The sequence below is a fragment of the Lithobates pipiens genome, unplaced genomic scaffold (assembly GCF_037356315.1).
Source record: "Lithobates pipiens isolate NorthernLeopardFrog02 unplaced genomic scaffold, aLitPip1_a1.2 Scaffold_27, whole genome shotgun sequence".
Taxonomy (NCBI): domain Eukaryota; kingdom Metazoa; phylum Chordata; class Amphibia; order Anura; family Ranidae; genus Lithobates; species Lithobates pipiens.
Window position 1 is genome coordinate 177,430,630 of NW_027507788.1, and position 21,797 is coordinate 177,452,426.

A 21,797-nucleotide genomic window follows, 5' to 3' on the forward strand; every position below is an offset into this window, starting at 1 on the left:
AGTCCATTTTTTGGTAAAGGTAAACTAAAGTTCCAAGGTTTATCAACAGAACATTGCCCAAAGCATCACACTGCTTCTGCTGGCTTGTCTTCTTCCCATACTGCATCCTAGTGCCATTTGTTCCCCAGATACAGTGGGAAAAGTATTCATACCCCTTGCCATTTTCCACATTTTGTCATGTTACAACCAAAAACATAAATGTATTTTATTGGGATTTTATGTGATAGACCAACACAAAGTGGCACATAATTGTGAGGTGGAAGGAAAATGATAAATGGTTTTCAATTTTATTTACAAATAAATATGTGAAAAGTGTGACGTGCATTTGTATTCAGCCCTAAAAACAAGAGAAAGAAGCTCCTCTAAGTATAGGAGTAATACCATTTCAATGGATTAAAAACAATAATTGGCAACTCACATAGCGAGTAAGATAATAAGCACTTCAGAATAGAGCAACACCCACGCACCCAGCCATCCACATGATGTAAAAGAAAATGTGATTCATCAGGCCAGACCAGTTCTGATGCTCACCTGCCCATCGTAGGCTCTTTTGGCTATGGACACGGGTAATACATGTAGCGATACCCCCGTGAGGGCTGCTGAGTTTGTTCATTACCTTTTGTCAGATGGCTCAGTTTCCAATGACCCATGCAAGTAAATGATACCAAACAGTCAGAACTCTGGATTTTATAATGCTTTATTCTGGGTATAAATCGGTGGGCTGTTCAATAGGGTATATGAGATGCCCCATCCAACCCCAGTTTTAGGTCAAAAGGGTACTAATTCTGTAGCCGTGGCTGTTGTTAATTTAATCCCTTACAGCGATCCTTTCCTGGTTCCAATTCTCTCTTTTGTTGCACTTCCAATATGGACAGATAAGCATCACTCTGAATAATGCTGTGGATGTTGACCTCAAAGTCACAGGCCACACTGCCTATTTCCATGACTTGTCGAACTTCCCTCACTCCTGGAAAGTGCTTGATACTGTGGTCCTTGGATACACAGTATGAAGTTACTGAATAGCTCTACTGGTTTGCTCTCTCCCAATCAACAGTCCATGTTCTGCTCACAGAAAATCGATTCCCAGTTTTCTCCTTCTGCTTCATTCCTCCTCCTCCACGCTATCCGGCACATCCCCGCCTTGGACACCCGGTCTTCCTCCAGCGCTACATGCTGACTTCTCCAGGGGCCAGACTTTGGCCTCCCTGGACTAGCATCCAGCTTCAGCCTCCTCCCAGAGGCTCCGGGATCTCTGAACTCTCAGGCATCCGGACCTCCAACTCCCTCTCTTGGACTCCCCCGGAGCATGGAGCCCCCCCCCCCCCCCGTTTCATGAGAGACCGCCCATTGACCATAAAAATTAACCATTGGTCAATTCTCTCACATGGGTTTCCTGCCACTCAGGTCTCAGCCCATCCTCTCTTTCCAGCAGAATCTACTGTCAAGCAGAGGAGCTATCCCTGAGCCCAAGTGTAGGCGGCCACACCCCCTTCTACTCTTCTACTCCCATCGCTAAATAAACAATCAGGTCTAGTAAAGTGCAGGACCCTGGCTGAATTTACCTGTCTCTATATCCTATACTGTCAAAAACACATCACTAAGCACCTACCTACAAGTAGAGGGCACTGCATCCACAACAAACTGTGATGCTTATTTTTTCTGCTTTCAACACATCAACTTCAGGGACAACATGTTTACCAGTGGTGGCTGGTGCTCCAATTTTTTTTGGGGGGGGGGGCACAAACAAGCTGAAAAATTCTGGAAAAAAAACATCAATTGTAGACACTGTGCCCATCAAACGCAGCCACTGTGTCCATCAACTCAGCCACTTAGCCATCAAACACAGCCACTGTGCCATCAAATGCAGCCACTGTGCCCATCAAATGCAGCTACTGTGCTCATGAAATTCTGCCACTGTGCCCATCAAATGCAGCCACTGTGCCCCATCAAATTCTGCCACTGTGACCCATCAAATTCCAATACCGTGCCCATCAAAAATTGCCAATGTGACCCCCCACCCGCTAGCCATATGCCCGGCACTTACCCTATCTTGGTGGCAGGCAGGCAGCAGGTGACAGCAGCGAGCTGTGGGACTTTGCAGCAGCTCAGATAGCGGCTCCTGTGTCCTCCATGCGTCTCCTCCTGATAGGCGTCCAATCACAGTGCCTGCCCTTTCAGCCAATCAGGTGATGGGTATCAGACACACACTACCTAATTGGTGGAGAGGCGGTTCCGTGTTAGAAAAGCGAATATTCATTCACCTTTTTAACACACCTGGGTGGACTCCAAGCACAATGCTTTGCGCTTCAAGTTGTGCACCTTTTTTAAAGCCTATTAGAGCCTATGGCTCTAATCAGGTGCTTCAAGCATACACCCCCGCCACTGTAATTCAGGCGCCTGGTGTCTGAAAAGGAGCCAGATGCCTTAATAGGGGGTGGTGGCGGCAGCCATGGATAGATTCTTGCAATGCATGAATCTATCCATCAGTCATAGAGGGAGTGGCTGGAGAGAGGGGGCAGCACCCGTGCGCCCTTGATGGACACACCGCCACTGATGTTTACTTACTGCCTAATATATCCCACCCAACTTCAGATGCTTGGTAACAATAATAATCTAGCTGATCAGTGTTTATCAAACAACCCTATATGTTTTCCCAGCTATGGTCTGTTAACTATAAACGAATGACTCCCTAAGTCTTTTTTTTTTTTTTTTTCCAAAAGTTTTTATTGTTTTTCAAAATACCTCATACAGAAGAATAAGTCATATAACAGGCAATCCATATTGAACATTAACAATACAAACATCTTGTATATTGTTATACGGTTCATGTAGATGTTAACCTTAGGTCTAATCAAACGTTTGACAACATGTAGAAATATATAGAAGAGATTCCAGATGCACGTGAAATCAGAGCGTTTCGTTGTGTACGTGTAGGGTTGTACTAATACCAACAAGTCTGAAGTTGGATTGCCATATTGTAACAATGAAGAACATGTCGAAGTAAGGAAAGATCATGGAAGGAGGTAAGGGGGGATGGTACAGGTTTACACCTTCTATTCTGGAAATGCATATCCTTTTCGGGAGAGGGGGGGGGGAACTATGTAAAGGAGGGATGGGATAAAGAATGAAGGGGAAAGGGCAGGGAGGGGGGAGATTGTTGCTTCAGGTAAGGGACTAAGATGAGGGCTCATGAGATACGCTACTCGCCGTCCACGAACCAACACCCAGTTAGGGTGAACGATTGTAGTGTCGTATGCTAGAAACGGTCTCTCCGATAGGAGTAGTATAATACAGATCTGAGGTGAAACCCAGGGGGTACATGGTGTTGGGTACGTGTACCTAAATATCAGACGGTTAGTCAGGTGGGGTTTTGTATCATGTCGTGAAAGTCAGCAGTATTCCGAAAGTGGTGCCAGGGTGCCCATTTCGAGCCAAAACTCGTCGGAGTGTCAGTATGAATATGGATCAGTTCTTCTATATTTGCTATCTTGTCTACTCTACGAAGCCATTCTGCAATGGAAGGGACGGTGGGAGACTTCCAAAAGGTCGGGATGCATTGCTTCACCGCACTGATTAAGTGAAGTGTGAGAGATTTTCGGTAATATGTGCTAGAGTGGGCATTGTGGTGTAGTAAGAAGAGAGCTGGAGAGAAGGGTATGATCGTGCTTGTAATTTGTTCAATTATCTTATGTATTTTCTGCCAGAAAGGACGTATGGCTGAGCAGAGCCACCACAAGTGTAGGAGGGTGCCGCATTGATTGTGGCATCTCCAGCAGGTATCCGGAGTCTGTGCATCCCAGGAGTGAATCAGGGAAGGAGTGCGGTACCAGCGGCATTGTAATTTAAATCCATTTTCCTGAGCTGAGACGTTCAGCGTACCTTTATGAATATTGAGAAAGATATGTTCCCAATCTTCCTGTGAAAAGGAAAGTTCCAGGTCTTTTTCCCAAGCCTTGCAAGCCAAAGAGGTGCCAGGGATGTAACTCTGAAATAGAAGGGAATGGGTCAAAGAGATGAGATGAGTCAGGGGTGTCCGTGAGGAGCAGAGTTTCTCGAAGGGAGTCAGAGATCTAGTGCAGTCATGTTGTTTATTAGTGTATTGCAGGTAATGTCGAATTTGTTGGTAGGTCCACATGGGGATTGGGGGCATTCGCATGTTCTCTGCGATTTGTTGTGTCGTGAGCAGTCGTCCTTTGTTGTAAAAGGATTTAATGAGGATCGGTTCGTTTGTCCAATGTTTAACAAGGAAAGATTCGTGCATGCCTGGCGGGAAGAGTGGGTTTTGTTTCAGTGGGGTCATTGGTCCAGGGTTGGATGAAATTTCCTTTTGGGTACATATAGTAGAGAAGCATTGTAAAGTTGGGGCTATTAGTGGATGGGATTTAGTCAAAGAGGACATGTGTGAGCGCTGTACCCATGGAAGAGATTGAAGAGGGGAGTCTACGAACGAGGCTTCCAGAGCGATCCAATCTTTGTAGGGTGAGTGAATGTTCCAATCAATTATTCTCGTCATATGAGTGGCTTTGTAGTAGTTATTGATATCAGGAAGACCTATGCCACCTTTGTCTTTGGGTAGAGAAAGTTGGGAATAGCTAATTCTGGGTCTGCGCATATTCCACAGGAAGTTTGTACACGCTCGTCTGTACGATTTAAAAAAGGCTATGGGGAGTTTTATCGGCACGGCTTGTAAAAGATATAGGATACGAGGGAGAATGTTCATTTTTAGAATGGAAGCCCTACCGAACCACGAAAAAATTGGTTTGTTCCATAGTTTTAAGTCCATCAATATCTTGTGTAGGATGGGTAAGTAGTTTTTAGCGTATAGGTCGTCTAGATTTTTTGGGAGTTGTATGCCCAGATAGGTAATAGTCTCATTGGTCCATTGGAACGGAAAGTTGAGTTTACATTGTTCGGCCAATTCATGAGGTAAAGAGATATTGAGGGCATAAGATTTGCTAAAGTTAATTTTTAAGTTGGACAATGTATGAAATGAGCTAAATGCTTTTAAGAGGGATGGAATCGTGATAAGGGGATTGCTGAGAAACATCAAGATGTCGTCAGCGTATGCAGTGATTTTATATTCTCTTATTTTAGATTTAATTCCATTAATATCTGGGTTATGTCTTAAGCTATTTAAGAAAGGTTCCAGAGTGAGAATATATAGAATAGGGGATAGGGGACATCCCTGTCTGGTCCCGTTTTTTATGGAGAAGGCACTCGATAGGGTATTATTCACTCTTATCTTCGCTTTTGGGTTGATGTATAGGGCATTAATGAAGCGGAGAAGCCGAGGTCCCAGTCCGATGGTTTGCAGAACACAATGCATGTAATCCCATGCTACCCTATCAAATGCCTTCTCCGCGTCGAGGGAAAGGAAGAAGCCTTTTTGTCCAGAAGTTTTGATCAAGTGATGTAAGTTAATGGCTTTAATCGTGTTGTCCCGTGCCTCACGGCCAGGGACGAATCCGACTTGATCGCAAGAGACCAATTTAGGGACAAGAGGAAGAATTCTGTTAGCAAGAATTTTGGAGAAGAGTTTCAAATCAACGTTAAGCAGTGAAATAGGTCTATAATTTTCAGCTTTGGTTGGATCTTTGTCACCTTTCGGTATTACCACTATATGAGCTTCTAGCATATCCTGATGAAGGGGGGTAGTGTCTGAAATGGAGTTGAAGGCTCTACAAAAAGGATCTTGGAGAACCTCCGAGAAGGTTTTGTAGTAAACCGCGGGTAGCCCATCTGGGCCTGGGCTCTTTCCAGTTTTAGTCTGTTTAAGGGCGGTCTTCCATTCTAAAGGGGTAATCGGGTCCTCTAGAGAAGATATGATGTCTGGATTTTGAATCTTGGGACAGAATTGGCGTAAAAATCCCTCCATCGTGCGTTGTCTGTGAAGGTTAGCTAAGGGGGACACGTCAGAATTCTTAAGATTGTATAAATGAGAGTAGAAGCATTCGAATTCTTTAGCTATCTCCTCGTTTGAGGTGAGTTTTTTACCAGAGGAAGTATGTAAGGAATGTACAATCGTTTTCGACCGTTTGGCTTTCAAGGCTTGGGCTAGAAGGTGACCACTTTTATTGCCGAACTGGTAAAATAGTTTCTGAGAAAGCATATATTTTTTCCGGATAGTTTTCCCTAATTCCTCACGAATGGAGGAACGAGTGGCTTGTAAATCGTGGAGGGTCTGCTCAGCCAACGTACATTTGTGTGCCGCTTCTAACTTTCTGAGTCGTATGAAGAGATCGGATAGGCGACGTTTTCGTTCTCTATTGAGCTCAGCAGAAATGGATATAAGTTTCCCTCTGATAACACTTTTGTGTGCGGCCCATTGGGTGATAGAAGAAGTATCTGGTGTAGTGTTTTCAATGAAATAATCTGTGAGACATTGTCGGATTTGTGCAGTGCGAACAGTATCAGTCAGGATACCTGGGTCCAATTTCCAGATATATGTTCGGTCATGAGTCTCAGGGAATGTCAGTGTGATCGAGATAGGGTGATGGTCCGACAGGACCATAGGTTCTATAGTCGCATGTTTGAGGTAGGATAGATCAGACTGGGTTAGGAAAATATAGTCAAGTCTAGAGTATTTGTCGTGAGGGTTAGAATAGAAGGTGAAGTCTTTCTCCGTCGGATGAAGGGTTCTCCATGTATCGTGGAGAAGGAGGTCTTGTAGCGTCAGTTTAATTTGTTTTAGGGCCCTGTAAGGGAGAAGAGAGGATCCGGTTGAGGTATCTATCAGGGGATCTAGGGGGACATTAAAATCGCCCCCTAGGATCAACATGCCTGTTTGGAAAGCAGCCAATTGATTCGTAATCGTCCTAAAGAAGGGGACTTGCGCCGAATTGGGGCTATATATATTTGCTAAAGTAATAGGTTTGTCGTGTATGGAACCCTTAAGAAAAATGTATCTACCATTATCGTCAGCTATGGTATCAGTAATTTGTAAGGGGGTCTGTTTGGATATGAGAATGGAGACACCTTTTGTTTTAGAGTTCGGAGTGGTTGAGTGATAACCCTGAGGGTAGTGTAAGTTGGAGAATTTAGGTGTGGCCTGAGAGCTAAAATGGGTTTCCTGAATGAAAATTATATCAGCTTTCAGAGATTTCACATGGGCCAGAAGCTGAGATCTTTTTTCGGGGGTGTTGAGACCTTTCGCATTTAGAGATACGATCTTGAGAGATCTATATTGTGGCGTGCGGATTGAATTCCGGGGAGGCATGATGAACGAAATCGTAATTAACCACTTCAATACCGGGCACTTAAACACCTTCCTGCCCAGACCAATTTTGAGCTTTCAGCGCTGTCGCACTTTGAATGACAATTGCGCGGTCATTCTACACTGTACCCAAATGACATTTTTATCATTTTTTTCCCACAAATAGAGCTTTCTTTTGGTGGTATTTGATCACCTCTACGGTTTTTATTTTTTGCGCTACAAATAAAAAAATACCGAAAATTTTGAAAAAAAAAAAAGTTTTTTTTGTTTTAGTTTCAAAACTTTGTAAATAAGTACATTTTCTCCTTCACTGATGGACACTGATGGGGCTACACTGATGGGCACTGATAAGGCGGCACTGATGGGCACCAATGTGGCACCAATGAAGTGGCACTGATAGGCGGCACTGATGGGCGACACGGATGGGCGACACGGATGGGCGACACGGACGGACACTGATAGGTGGCACAAATTGGCACTGATAGCTGGCACGGATGGGCGGCACGGATGGGCATGGATAGGCGGCACAGGTGGGCATGGATAGGCGGCACAGGTGGGCACTCATAGGCGGCACAGGTGGGCACTCATAGGCGGCACAGGTGGGCACTCATAGGCGGCACAGGTGGGCACTCATAGGCGGCATCGGTGTTATACTATAGTAATGGATGCCAATCAGTGCCAAACAATAATGCATGCCAATCAGTGATGCCCATTGTGGGCACTGATTGGCATCCATTATGGGCACTGATTGGCACCCATTGTGCTGACTGGCATCCCTGGTGGTCTAGGGAGGATTATGACTTTTATTACCTTTTCCCTGGTGGTCTGGGGAAGTAGACGGCGAGTAGCGGAGAACCTAAGGGGTTGGGAAGGGGGATACGAGGGGAAGGATAATAAGCTATAGGAAAAAAAGGGGGAGGTGATGGGTCAAGGACGACAGGAGGAAATCTGTGAGCAAAGGTGAGTATATGGTGGATAAGATGTGATGTGAAAGGTGGATTTTTAGGGTGTAAATACAACTGGGGTCCGGAAGTATTAGTAGAAACTTCCCGACAGAAAATAATACCAGTAAAGGTCAGGTGAGTCTCATAGAGATTCCTGTGTTGGAGAGTGTTTGGTAACTGAGCACAGATGGGTATATGCTCTATGTCCCTTGAGGTCAAGAAGGGATAAAGAGGGATATCGGTTCGTTTGTGACGACATATGTATCATGAGGGGAAGTTCGGAAACATGGTGGAGATTGGAAATATTGCTATGTAAAGTTACGGGGAACGTGTAGGTTCTTTAGAAAGGTCATGGAGAGAATCATTTCTGATCAGGAAGATGATCGTTACAACTCTGAGGGAACGGAGGGGAGCTCTTAATACAGTACAATGTACAACTAGTCTAAAACATAAACATTAATCAGAAGGCAATCTTAATAACAACAAGTGAAGCGAGCAGTCTGGGCTTGAGAATATACGTTCCGAGGTTCAAGTTAACTATAGAATCTATGAACTAGGTGGGATTGACTCCCCTAGCGAAGGCTGCCTCAAAGAGATCAAATGTTCATGTCAATCTAATCAAAGGAGATACAATGCTATGTGGTATTAATTCGGAAATCGAATGAAAGAGTGACTAGGCAAATAACATTAGATGAAAATCTATACAGATTGTTATAACTGAACGTATACCCTTATCGTATGTCTGGCTTATCAGGTAAGCAGAGATCCGAGGAAACTTGCGGAAAACAGAAAAAATAGTAAACCGATAAGTAAAAGAAAAAATGGAACTGCTTCACAAAAAGAAAAAAGAAGAAAAGTTAAGCGTGAGATCATGACAACGTCCATGGGTGAGTTCTCCAACTGTTAGAGATCGGATCGTGAGTATATATATAGTCCAGCAAGACAGCTTACCTACAGGCTTGATGTTCGAAGCCAGATGCAAAGGAGCGGAGTCTTTAGGTGCCATGTTGAAGATTCGGGAGAATATTCGGAGGAGAAGTCTCTGACCGAGTGTATCTGGAGTATATTCTAGGTCAAGACTATTCGAAAGTTCTCACACATCAATATTGGTTGTCAAATGGAAAAGGGAATAGAAGTCCTCGGAACAGCATTGGTTCTAGGTTTTATGGGGGACTGCACGAAACTCTGGTAACAGGAGAAACAGAGAACACGGTTCGGTGGGTTGTGTGTCATCGAGACTGGTCTCCAGTAATAAGAGTCTTTACGATCTTCTGGGCTTTCGGTGGTCCGGTGAAGCTGTAGGGCTGAGATTACGCAAGTTGCCTTGTGCTCTCGGTGATGAGGCAGGGGGATGGCTCCTCCTGCGTCTGCCGATGTTAAAGTTGCCTGCCTCTGCTATGCCTTCCATAGATTCTGCTCTCCGTAACAGGGGGAGACGAAAATCACTGTACCAGTCAGGTACTTCAACGTGAGGCAAATTGAGAGTACTACAAAAATGATCAAGATCTTCAGGAACTCTGAGATTGACCGTGTGACCATTATAGTTGACAGATAGGCAAAGAGGGAATTTCCATCTGTATGGAATAGCGCGGGCTCTCAATAGGTCTAGGACAGGTTTCAGCTCTCTCCTTCTCTGCAGGGTAATGGCCGACAGGTCCTGGAATAGTTCAATTTCAGCGCCTTGATGGTGTAGCTGCCCTCCATTCCTTGCCCTCCGCATAATTTCTTCCTTTAGGATATAGTCAGCTATGCAGCATATTACATCCCTAGGGGGATCAGCATCCCTGCCCCTGGGTCTCAAGGCCCGGTGTATGCGCTCTAGGATAATAGGCGTATCGGGGGGCCTCTCTAAGAGGCCATTGAAAATGGCCGCAACAGAGTGAGCAAGCTGTGTTGGTTCCACAGACTCTGGAAGACCTCGTACCCGAATGTTGTGTCTTCTTCCACGGTTGTCAAGGTCTTCCAGGTAGCGATTAATGTCCCTCAAGTGGACCGCGTGGGATTCGGAGACTTGTTGCAGTCGGCAGAGAGTAGTGTCATGGCGGGCTTGTGTCTCCTCTATGTCTTCTACTCTCAGGACCATCGACTGAAAGTCTGCGCGTAATTCGGAGACCGCAGCCGCTAGTGCTCCTTTGATGTCCGCCGTCATAGCTTTTAAGTCCGCAAGACTGAGTGATTGAGACAACGGTGGATCCGGGGGTTGGGAATGCAGGCTCCGGCTTCTGGATCTGTTAGGCCCTCTGCCATGAGGTGAATTGTCACGCGGTGTTGCTTGTGGGTCAGATGCCGATCCTCTAGGCCGCGTCCGGAATATCTCCGGTATGTGTTGGCTTACGTGGGCATCTTGGCTCCTGGACGAACGGGGGGGTAATCCAGAGGGGTTTTGCGGTGTGCTCCCCATGATTTTCGGTAATGTAGATATCCGATGAATAGATAGCTGGACCTCCGGGAGAGAGAGCTTAGAATCGAGCGTCCATCTTCCTCAGGCACCAAGCCACGCCCCCCCTAAGTCTTGTATCACAGTCACATGATAGTTTATGTTTTTTGGGGTTGTATTCAATATGTGCAAAGAGAGATCGCACAAATACTTATAAGTATAACATTTATTAAAAGTAATGATAGCTACAGCTACAGAAAATATAACATTAGTACTTAGCTAAAGATGCTGTTTCCAACACGGAGTCCCATCTGCGTACGCAGCGTGACATATAGGTAATCGGAGACGCATGCAGAATTGCAAGCTCTGAAGATGAGAATGAGGTCTTATCTGCTTTGACTGTGTTAATATAAAACTTGATTGTAAGGAAATGGCCAATCGTAAAGAAGAAAGTGGGCTTGGCCACATCCTAGTCATCTAACAATAACATTCCTTTGGTATAAGGTAAAGATTTGGAGGCTTAGAATTCATTAGCCACAATATTAACAGAGGGATATGTAATATGCAATTTCCCCATCACTAAGTCAACCTTTCTCAATCTTTATAACATGGAGGAACCCTTGAAATAACTTTCTGATCTCAAGGAACCCTTGCTAAAAATGACCGTATCTACAAGTCATGTTACATTAGTGCAGTGTTTCTCAACTCCAGTCCTCAAGGCGCCCCAACAGGTCATGTTTTCAGGATTTCCATTATTTTGCACAGGTGATTTGATCAGTTTCACTGCCTTCATAATTACCACAGCTGTTTCATCTGAGGGAAATCCTGAAAGCCTGACCTGTTGAGGCGCCTTGAGGACTGGAGTTGAGAAACACTGCATTAGTGTGATGGTAAATGGGAAGAATGCTCCTTACACTTGTGTTCATTGGGAAGTATTACCCCCTTACAGATAGCTAAAAAAAATCAACAGTGTCAGTGCTAACTTATCTGAGAGGCAGAAATTGCTCATTGCTCAAGGAAGCCCTAGCAACCTATGAAGGAACCCTAGGGTTCCTAGAATCCTGGCTGAGAAACCCTGCCCTAAGCAATGGAGATAGGGATTGGAGAAGGGGTTAGTAGTCTGAATCAGGAAAGCAACCTATTGACATCTATTAATGCAGTGGAGTGAAGTATGCATTGTAACTCTAGTGCCGCATACACACAACTGGACTTTCCAGCAGAAAAGGTCAGACGGAATCATTTCATCAGAAATTCTGATCGTGTATGTGCTTCAGCTGACTTTTTTTTTAAATTCTGATGGACCTAGAAATAGAACATGTTTTAAATCTTTCCGACTGAATCAATTCCTATCGGGAAAACCGTTCATCTGTATGCTATTCCGACGGACCAAAAATGACGCAAAGGCAGCTATTGGCTACTGGCTATTGAACTTCCTTTTCTAGTCCCGTCATACGTCATCACGTTCTAAACAAATGGACTTTGGTGTGATCGTGTGTAGGCAAGTCCATTTCAGCGGAACTCTGACGGAAAGACCGTCAGAATTTATTCTGATGGAAAGTCCGGTTGTGTGTACACGGCATTAAGCAAAAAGTCTGTTGTTCACAGGATTACTGGGTGAAAATAAAAGGAAAGAAAACAAAAACAATTGCAGCTCCCAGGAAGTGATATACAATAAGTATTGTCTTTGAGTTTATATGTGATTTACATTTTTTTTGTGCCAATTTTGTGCACATTTTCACAATAAAATTTGTTGAGTAACAATTTTTTTCAGATTTAGTATTTATTTGTCTTAAGGCAAGGAAAGGGGTTGTTTTAATAATTCTAGCAGTAGGTTTGTAAATTACTTTTGAAATAATGAATAGATATATATTGTAATAATACATTTTTAAAATAATATACAGGATATTTCAGGAAAGAATATATATACAGTATCTCACAAGTATCTCAAGTGAGTACACCCCTCACATTTTTGCAAATATCTTTTCATGTGACAACTCTGAAGAAACTACACTTTGCTACAATGTAAAGTAGTGAGTGTACAGCTTGTATAACAGTGTCAATTTGCTGTGCCCTTAAAATAACTCAACACACAGCCATTAATGTCTAAACCGCTGGCAACAAAAGTGAGTACACCCCTAAGTGAAAATGTCCAAATTGGGCCCAAAGTGTCAATATTTTGTGTGGCCACCATCACATTTTTGTGTGTTGGAAGAAATCCATGCAGGCACAGGGAGAACATGCAAACTCCATGCCATGGTTGAGATTTAAACCAAGGACCCCAGTGTTGCCAGGCAGAAATTCTAACTTACCCACTGTGCTGCGCATTGGAATGGTCCAATATAAAATAAGGTAATTTTACATAATGATGATTTCCTGCAGTACTTACTGCACTATAGTATTAGTATTTTGTAGTTGTGGACCATATTCACAGTAGCATCAATTTGTTGTCATCCAAAAATCTCTTCTACTATTTTGTGGAGCAATGTTCATTTACCTACAGGACACAAATCAGCATCGCATGATGCTTAAAAAGTTATGGAATAGGTAATTCTCTTGGAAGGCAAAACTCTTCACCCAAATTGGTGCTTGTCATCAATCTGCAGATAACAATGTTCCCACCAAATAAAACTAATGGCATAGCAATCATATCATGAAGAGGCCCCTGATCACCATGTTTGTCATGAGCCACTCCACAAGCAAAAGTGCTGGAGAGGAGAGAGTGCACAGAATAGAAGGCAGATTGGTATGCGTGTACCACTCCGTTGGGTTTCTGAACCCTCTACGAAGTTCCCTATTTCTAATTTAAAACACAAATTGATTTTTGTATTCTTTACTCAAGATTGATGTCTGTGACCAATCACAATGCTCCACAAAATATCACCAGGAAGCATTGACACTTTGTTTCCCTTGCTGAGACAGAAAGAGAGAGGTTCAGATTTGCTTGAAATCACTGCTTGCTCCCATTTGAGTTGGTGAAGGCCAAATATCATGGACTATGGTCAATCAACTTATTTCTGTAATTCTAAAGGACAAACTCAAATTATTTGAAAAAACTTGGGGTTAGCTACCTAACATGGGAAGCAATGTGCATGCATTCCTGGATCGGACGGGTTACACTATCTTTCCAACCTCTCCTCCTTTCTCTATCCTTTCTTGTTCTTTGGTTACTTATATTTTATGTTGCAATATTACCTAAATGAATGCTCAAGAATGAAAGCTTAAGGCCCTGGGATATATCTACTTTTCCAAGTGGGTCCCCTGGAGGACTGGGTCTTATTACAATTGGTGTGCACTTGCATTATAGCTGACCATGTGGCAGCACTTAGGCCCCTTCATACTCAGGCAACACTAAAGCCTCGTACAGACGATCAGACTTTCCGACAGGAAATGTTCGATGTCAGGCTGTTGCTGGAAAATCTGACTGTGTGTATACTCCATCGGACAATTGTTGTTGGACTTTCCGCCAACAAATGTTGGCTAGCATGTCTTCAAATTTTCCACCAACAAATGTGTGCTGTCGGATTTTCCAATCTTGTGTACACAAGTCCGTCAGACAAAAGTCCAAAGTACAAACACTCATGCTCAGAAGTAAGGATGAGCCAGGAGCAGTCGGTCTTGTAAACTAGCGTTCGTAATGGAGAATTAACATTCATGACGTGGCAAATTATGAAATCTCCAAATACAGCGCACATTCGCTTCTTCTTTAATGGGATAATAATGAAGCTGCTTCGCTGGTGATATTATGGAATTATTGCAAACAAATTTTCAAAGGCTTTTTTTTCTAGTGATATCAAGAATAATATTATTATGCTTTTTTTATTTTTATTTGGGCAAGTTACCACAACACCATTATCCCCTAATTTTTAAGATCAAAGATACAACTATGTTGGTGTCCCTTGTCAATTTTACATTGTATTATTTAAATGTAACTGCCTACTCCCAAACTGTCATTTGAAGTAAAACACATAGCCAAGTATTATTCTCCACAATTTTTTTATTGTGCATTAAAAAAAAAAAAAAAAAAAAATTAGACATGCTATTTACCAATAGAACTTAACCAAAAAGTGCATTCTATGCATCCAAAAATATAGAAAATATACCAAATCTAATCATTATTCAACCATAAAAATAATGTCAAAGCAATAACTCCAAGGCCAATAATTAATAACATGTTATCTCCTCTGATTCCGCAACATGTCGCTAAATGAAAAATGCAAAAAAAGAAGTGTGCATCAACACTCACCAAACTTCTACTAACATGAAATTAGCAGAAGGAGCCCAAAGGGTGGTGCTAAAAGAGCTTAAAAATCACGTATTACGTCACTACATTTGTTACTGTTGGCCAACATTTGTGTGGCCGTGAGTATGCAAGACAAGTTTGAGCCAATGCTCTTCGGACAAAATGCCACGGTTTTGTTGGCAGAAAGTCCAATCGTGTGTACAAGGCATAAGGCTAATAGTAGAACAGGCTACTGTAAATCACAGAATACCCCAGAGTCTTGGATGTGCAACTACAGTGGTGTGAAAAAGTGTTTGCCCCCTTCCTCATTTCCTGTTCCTTTGCATGTTTGTCACACTTAAGTGTTTCGGAACATCAAACCAATTTAAACAATAGTCAAGGACAACACAAGTAAACACAAAATGCAATTTGTAAATGAAGGTGTTTATTATTAAAGGTAAAAAAAAATACAAACCATCATGGCCCTGTGTGAAAAAGTGATTGCCCCCCTTGTTAAAACATACTATAACTGTGGTTGTCCACACCTGAGTTCAATTTCTCTAGCCACACCCAGGCCTGATTATTGCCACACCTGTTCACAATCAAGGCATCACTTAAATAGGAGCTGCTTGACACAGTAAGGTCCACCAGAAGATCCTTAAAAGCTACACATCATGCCGAGACCCAAAGAAATTCAGGAACAATTGAGAAAGAAAGTAATTGAGATCTATCAGTCTGGAAAGGGTTATAAAGCCATTTCCAAAGCTTTGGGAATCCAGCGAACCACAGTGAGAGCCATTATCCACAAATGGCGAAGACATGGAACAGTGGTGAACCTTCCCAGGAGTGGCCGGCCGCCCAAAATTACCCCAAGAGCGCAGCGACGACTCATCCAAGAGGTCACAAAAGACCCCACAACAATGTCCAAGGAACTGCAGGCCTCACTTGCCTCAGTTAAGGTCAGCGTTCATGCCTCCACCATCAGGAAAAGACTGGGCAAAAATGGCCTGCATGGCAGAGTTCCAAGGAGAAAACCACTGCTGAGCAAAAAGAACATCAAAGCTCGTCTCAATTTCTCCACAACACATCTTGATGATCCCCAAGACTTTTGGGACAACATTCTGTGGACCGATGAGACAAAAGTGGAACTCTTTGGAAGGTGTGTGTCCAAGTATATCTGGCATAGAAGGAACACTGCATTTCATAAAAAGAACATTATACCAACAGTAAAATATGGTGGTGGTAGTGTGATGGTCTGGGGCTGTTTTGCTGCTTCAGGACCTGGAAGACTTGCCGTGATAAAAGGAACTATAAATTCTGCTGTCTACCAGGAGATCCTGAAGGAGAATGTCCGACCATCTGTTCGTGTACTCAAGCTGAAACGAACTTGGGTTCTGCAGCAGGACAATGATCCTAAACACACCAGCAAGTCCACCACCGAATGGCTGAAGAAAAACAAAATGAAGACTTTGGAGTGGTCTAGCCAAAGTCCTGACCTGAATCCTATTGAGATGTTGTGGTATGACCTTAAAAAGGCCGTTCATGCTCGAAAACCCTCTAATGTAACTGAATTAGGACAATTCTGCAAAGATGAGTGGGCCAAAATTCCTCCAGGACGCTGTAAAAGCCTCATTGCACGTTATCACAAACGCTTGGTTTCAGTTGTTGCTGCTAAGGGTGGCCCAACCAGTTATTAGGTTTAGGGGGCAATCACTTTTTCACACAGGGCCATGATGGTTTGGATTTTTTTTCACCTTTAATAATAAACACCTTCATTTACAAATTGCATTTTGTGTTTACTTGTGTTGTCCTTGACTATTGTTTAAATTGATTTGATGTTCCGAAACACTTAAGTGTGACAAACATGCAAAGGAACAGGAAATGAGGAAGGGGGCAAACACTTTTTCACACCACTGTACTTTTATTGTTAACCCTTAGGAACGTTACGAATGAATAAATGAATGAATAACTTGAATAGAGCTACATATGTAAATTAAATCCCCTCAGAGCGCTTTTGCCGCCAGTGTCCATCTGGGTTTTCAGAAGAGATGGGTCTTGAGCTTCTTCCTGAAAGCCAGATAGTTTTCTTCCAAGTGGATGTCCGCAGGTAGAACATTCCAAAGCCGTGGTCCTTGGACTGCGAACCTTCGTTAGCCTTTTAATTTATAACGGGTCTTGGGGATGTGGAGGAGGTTCTAGTTAGTTGACTGGAGAGTGCAACCTGGGGTGTAGTGCTTTATTTTGGTGCAGAGGTATTGCGGGGCTTTTCCTTGTGTACAGTTGTGAGTGAGGCAGTTGTGAGTGAGGCAGAGGGTCTTGAATGTTACTCGATCCTTCACGGCTAGCCAATGGAGGGTCCTCAGGGACAGGGTGATTGATTGCCATGGTTTTTTTCCAGTTACCAGTCTGGCTGCTGTGTTCTGGATGGTTTATAGATGATAAATTTGGTATTTTGGAAGTCCTAGTTAGAGGGAATTTGCGTGGTCGAATCGGGAATTCATGATTGTTCCAACTACTGCTGCCGTATCTCCTTCTGGGATGAAGGGGATGAGTCTACGCAGTAGGCGAAGAATGTAGTGGGATCCGCTGACTACTGATCCAATTTGTGCATCCACGTCATGTGTGAGCAAAAGATGACTCTGAGTCTTTTTGGTTTAGTGCTAGGGGTGATGGGTTGTCCAAGGATGGTGAGTGGTGTGGACATCGTGCCAGGGTTTTTGTTTCAGTTTGCATGGAGGAAAAGGAGTTCTGTTTTGGATCAGTTGAGTTTAAGGGAGCTCTCAGTCATGCAATCGCCAATCAATGAGAGACAGTTTTCCAGTGCCTAGTATTGGTCTTTTTTGTTGGTGATACATAGGTAGAGTTGGGCGTCATCCGCGTAGGAGTGATAAAGTAGATCCTGGTTGCTGATGATTTTGAGGAGTGGGCGGAGATAGATGTTAAAGAGCAGGGGGGATCCTTGAGGGACTCCACATGTAATTTTTTGTGCTTCCGAAGTGAACATTCCTAGTTTCACTTTCTGAGATCAGTTCTCTAGGAAGGATGCGAGCCCGGATAAGTCAGAGTCTGCAACTCCAGATACTTCTGTGAGATGAGTGAGCAGAGTTTTGTGGTCTTCTGTGTTGAATGCTGCACTGAGGTCCAGCAGCACCTGGAGACACGATTCTATTTTATTTGCTGCTTCGAGGGTGTCATCCCAGATTTTGAGGAGAGCAGCTTCTGTCCTGTGGCCAGGGCAGAAACCAGATTGTAGTGGGTCCAAGAGTTTATGGGTGTCCAGATGGAGTTGTAGCTGCTGTACTACTGCTTTCTTGATGATTTTGGAGAAGGTGTTGAGGCTTGTCACAGGTCTGCTCTTGTTTGGGTCTTTGGAATCGAGGTTAGGCTTCTTTAGGAGGGATATGATTGCGCCTTGCTTGAGGGAGGTCGGGACGATTCCCTTTAAATGACTGGTTTATGAGGTATGCAATGATAGGTGCCAGGATGTCGGTACATTCTTTCAGAAGTTTTGTGGGAATAATGTCGTTTGGCAATGTGCTGTCTCATATTTATGATGATAGTTTTGGTGGTTTCAGTGGTGATTGGAACCAGAGTAAATCTCGGTGGTTGTAGAAACTTTGTGTGTTTTTTTCTTCTTGTTCTGGCCGAATGGGTTTACTTGGTATGTTCTGCTGATTTATTTCCCGAATGGTTGTGATTTTGTCAATGAAAAAAATCAGATAACTCATCGCATAATTCTTGTGTTTGTTTGCTGGAGACTCTAAGCAGGTGGGGTTCATAGTCCGGGTGACTAGTTTGAAGAGTGCTTGATGCTGTTTATGGCTTTTGAGATGGTTTTGGATAAATGTTTTTTTTTTACTATGAAGATGGCTTTGTGGTATCTTGTGGTGAGTGATTTGTAATTTGTGTGGTTTTCCGTTGGGTTCCTTCTCCATGCTCCTTCAGCTCTTCTGCATTCTTGTTTCAGTGATGTATGAGAGTCATTGAACCAGCCTGAATTGTTTTTGCGGGTGGGTGCTCTGCGTATTGGTGCGACTATGTCTGCTGTCTGTAATAATGCTGTGTTAAGGGAGTTGAGTGTGTCTTCAGTTGAGCAGTTTTGGGTTAACACCACTATTTTGTTGGATAGTGTAGTTTTGAAGAGTTGTGAGTATAGTTTCTTCTGTGATCTTGTCAAGTGTATTGTTGTTGAGTGTGTTGGTATTTGGTAAATTATGTTTATTTTGAATTTGATTATGCGGTGGTCAGTCCAAGGCAATGGCATGTTATAAAGTGTGTTAATATCCATGTTTTGTTTGAACATGAGGTCGAGGGTATGGCCCAAAGCACGCATGGGAGCATTTATCAGTTGCTGCAGGCCTCTCACCTTTATTTCTTGGGTTGTTTCTAACTGTATTGGCTTTGTACTGCTTTGTAAAGCTTTGTACTGAGCAGTGTAACATAGTCTGTGAACTTTTGTGCTTTTTATTGGAAATATAACCAATAAACAATTTCTAAAACAAATCACTGCAGGAAAATTATGAGTTGAGCCTCTTTTTTCTTAATAATATTTAAGAGAAATATATTTATTCTAGGGGGAAATTTTATAATTTTGCACATTTATTTTTATTTTTTCATCTGTTCTGTTATTCACTACAACCTTGTAAATATTAAAGCTTTTTGTATGGTCTCAGATTGGCCCATTTGCTTCACTATACCTCTGTAGCACTAACCCCCGAAGGAGCTGCTGGTTATTTTTGGGCTTACCGTTACCTTCCGTTCTCCTTGTGACACGTCTAGGTGGTGTCCCGTGGTAGATGACTCAGTAACTTGAGACTAACCATAGATCCACTTGAATGGATTTTATTTGCAAAAGTCAAACCATCTCAATGTCAAAGTCCAAAAACGTTAAAGAACTTACTTACTTTGACTGCATCCAGAGAATAGCCATTCACAGCTGGATGAACACTCAGGTTGGACAGTCCCTCTCTCACAAGGCCTAGAAGCCAACAAGATGCTTACTCAAGAACAAAGTCATTGTCACAGATGTTTTTGCTGAACATGTAGGGAAACTAAGCTTTAGAACACTTGTAGGATACCTGGATCTTTCAGCCTGCTTGGCGATATCCACAAGACCGGATTATTTCGGTAATTTCAGCCCTTCCAGGCTCTTGTTAAGAAAACCAACCCGTCGTGGTGCTCTTCTAAAGAGTCCTCCCCTGGAATGCTCGAAGTACAATGGGTCTCTCCCGAACCGGAGACGGCACCCAACCACCTCAGAATTCTCCTTTAGTTTCCTTGCCCTGGGCTAGCCAGCCCCAAGGCATTACAGTTGGGTGGATCCGCACCCCAGGCCATAGCCTTCCTGTGGGCTGGTCAGGAGGACCAGGACCATGTAATTGGCACATCATACTGGACCGGAACCCCGAACCACATGACGTCTGCATCTTAAATACCCTCTCCCAGAGGGCACAGCGAGAGCCACTCCCACTGACCTGGCTCCGAAAGAGAGTAACTTAAGTGGCTGACCAGACCATAGTTCCACGCCTGCCCCAAGAGACAGTGCCCCCTGTGGCCAGGCTGAACATTTCACAGTCCAGTCAGTCTGATACAGAAGTCAAATTTAGACAAATAAACCCAAACCTAACTGCAGTTTAGGCAAAGTTTAATTTTGAAAAACACAAACTCTTCAGGAGGCCGCCGCTACACCTCTAAAGTCTGTACTGCATAATGTCAGACAAATATATATCAACCAACCACTGTGCCATCATATCTCAGCACTATACAACAAATAAAGCAAGAACAATTATCAACTGCTTGTGACACTATAATGCATAGTTTATTTACACATGCAAACTGTATTAAAAAAAAAAAAGCTTAGCCAACGTAGTTAAATGACCACTGTTAACATGCATTAAACTGGCAAACGTGGGAATGGATGCTCCATGCCCAATTGCCCTTGTGTCTGTTTTCATAGAACAACCCAAGGTATCTTTTCCAAATGGGCAACTATAAATACTGAAACAGAAATTGGAGCTGATAACGCTAAAATTCTTAATATTTCCTGCAAGTAATCCAAAAGATGTGCTGTGCTGAACGCCTAGAAGAACTGGGCATCCAAATATGTCCTAGGCTGAGTTCAGCCCAACAATATGAGTTGCAATGTAAACAGTATTCCACCATAGGACTATATCCATAAATTCTCCCAAATATTGTGAAGTCAACTCATTTTAACAGCTTCCATACGCGATGTGGTTTCATCTTACTGTATGTTGTTATAATGCAAATAACATTCTCATACACAGTTACAGGGTTTATGCATGGGCTGTACAGAATCACACTGTGTTTCTTAATCACATAACTTCATTTGAATTATCCTTCAAAGCCTCTGTCAATGGAGATAAAACAGGATAAACACTTCCACTACTGTGCTTTATAGTTTCAGCGGTCCATGGGTGTAACGGCAGGCACGCTTAACCACTTCAATACCGGGCATTTTCACCCCCTTCCTGCCCAGACCAATTTTCAGCTTTCAGCACTGTAACATTTTGAATGACAATTGCACGGTCATGCAACACTGTATCCATATGAAATATATATTTTTTTTTCCCCACAAATAGAGCTTTCTTTTGGTGGTATTTGATCACCTCTGCGGCCCTTTATTTTTTGCACTATCAACAAACAAAGCAACAATTTTGAAAGAAGCACAATATTTTTTATTTTTTGCTATAATAAATAATCCCAATTTAAAAAACAAAAAAAATTATTTCTTCCTCAGTTTAGGCCAATATGTATTCTACATATTTTGGTACAAAAAAAATCGCAATAAGCGTATATTGATTGGTTTGCGCGATTTGTATCGGGACTGTGATATTGCGGCGGACAAATTGGACACTTTTGACTTGAATTTTTGGAACCATTAACAATTATATAGCGATCAGTGCTATAAAAATGTACTGATTACTGTATAAATGTCACTGGCAGGGAAGGAGTTAACACTAGGGGGCGATCAAGGGCTTAAATGTGTTACCTAGGGAGTGATTCTAACAGTGGGGGGAGGGGATT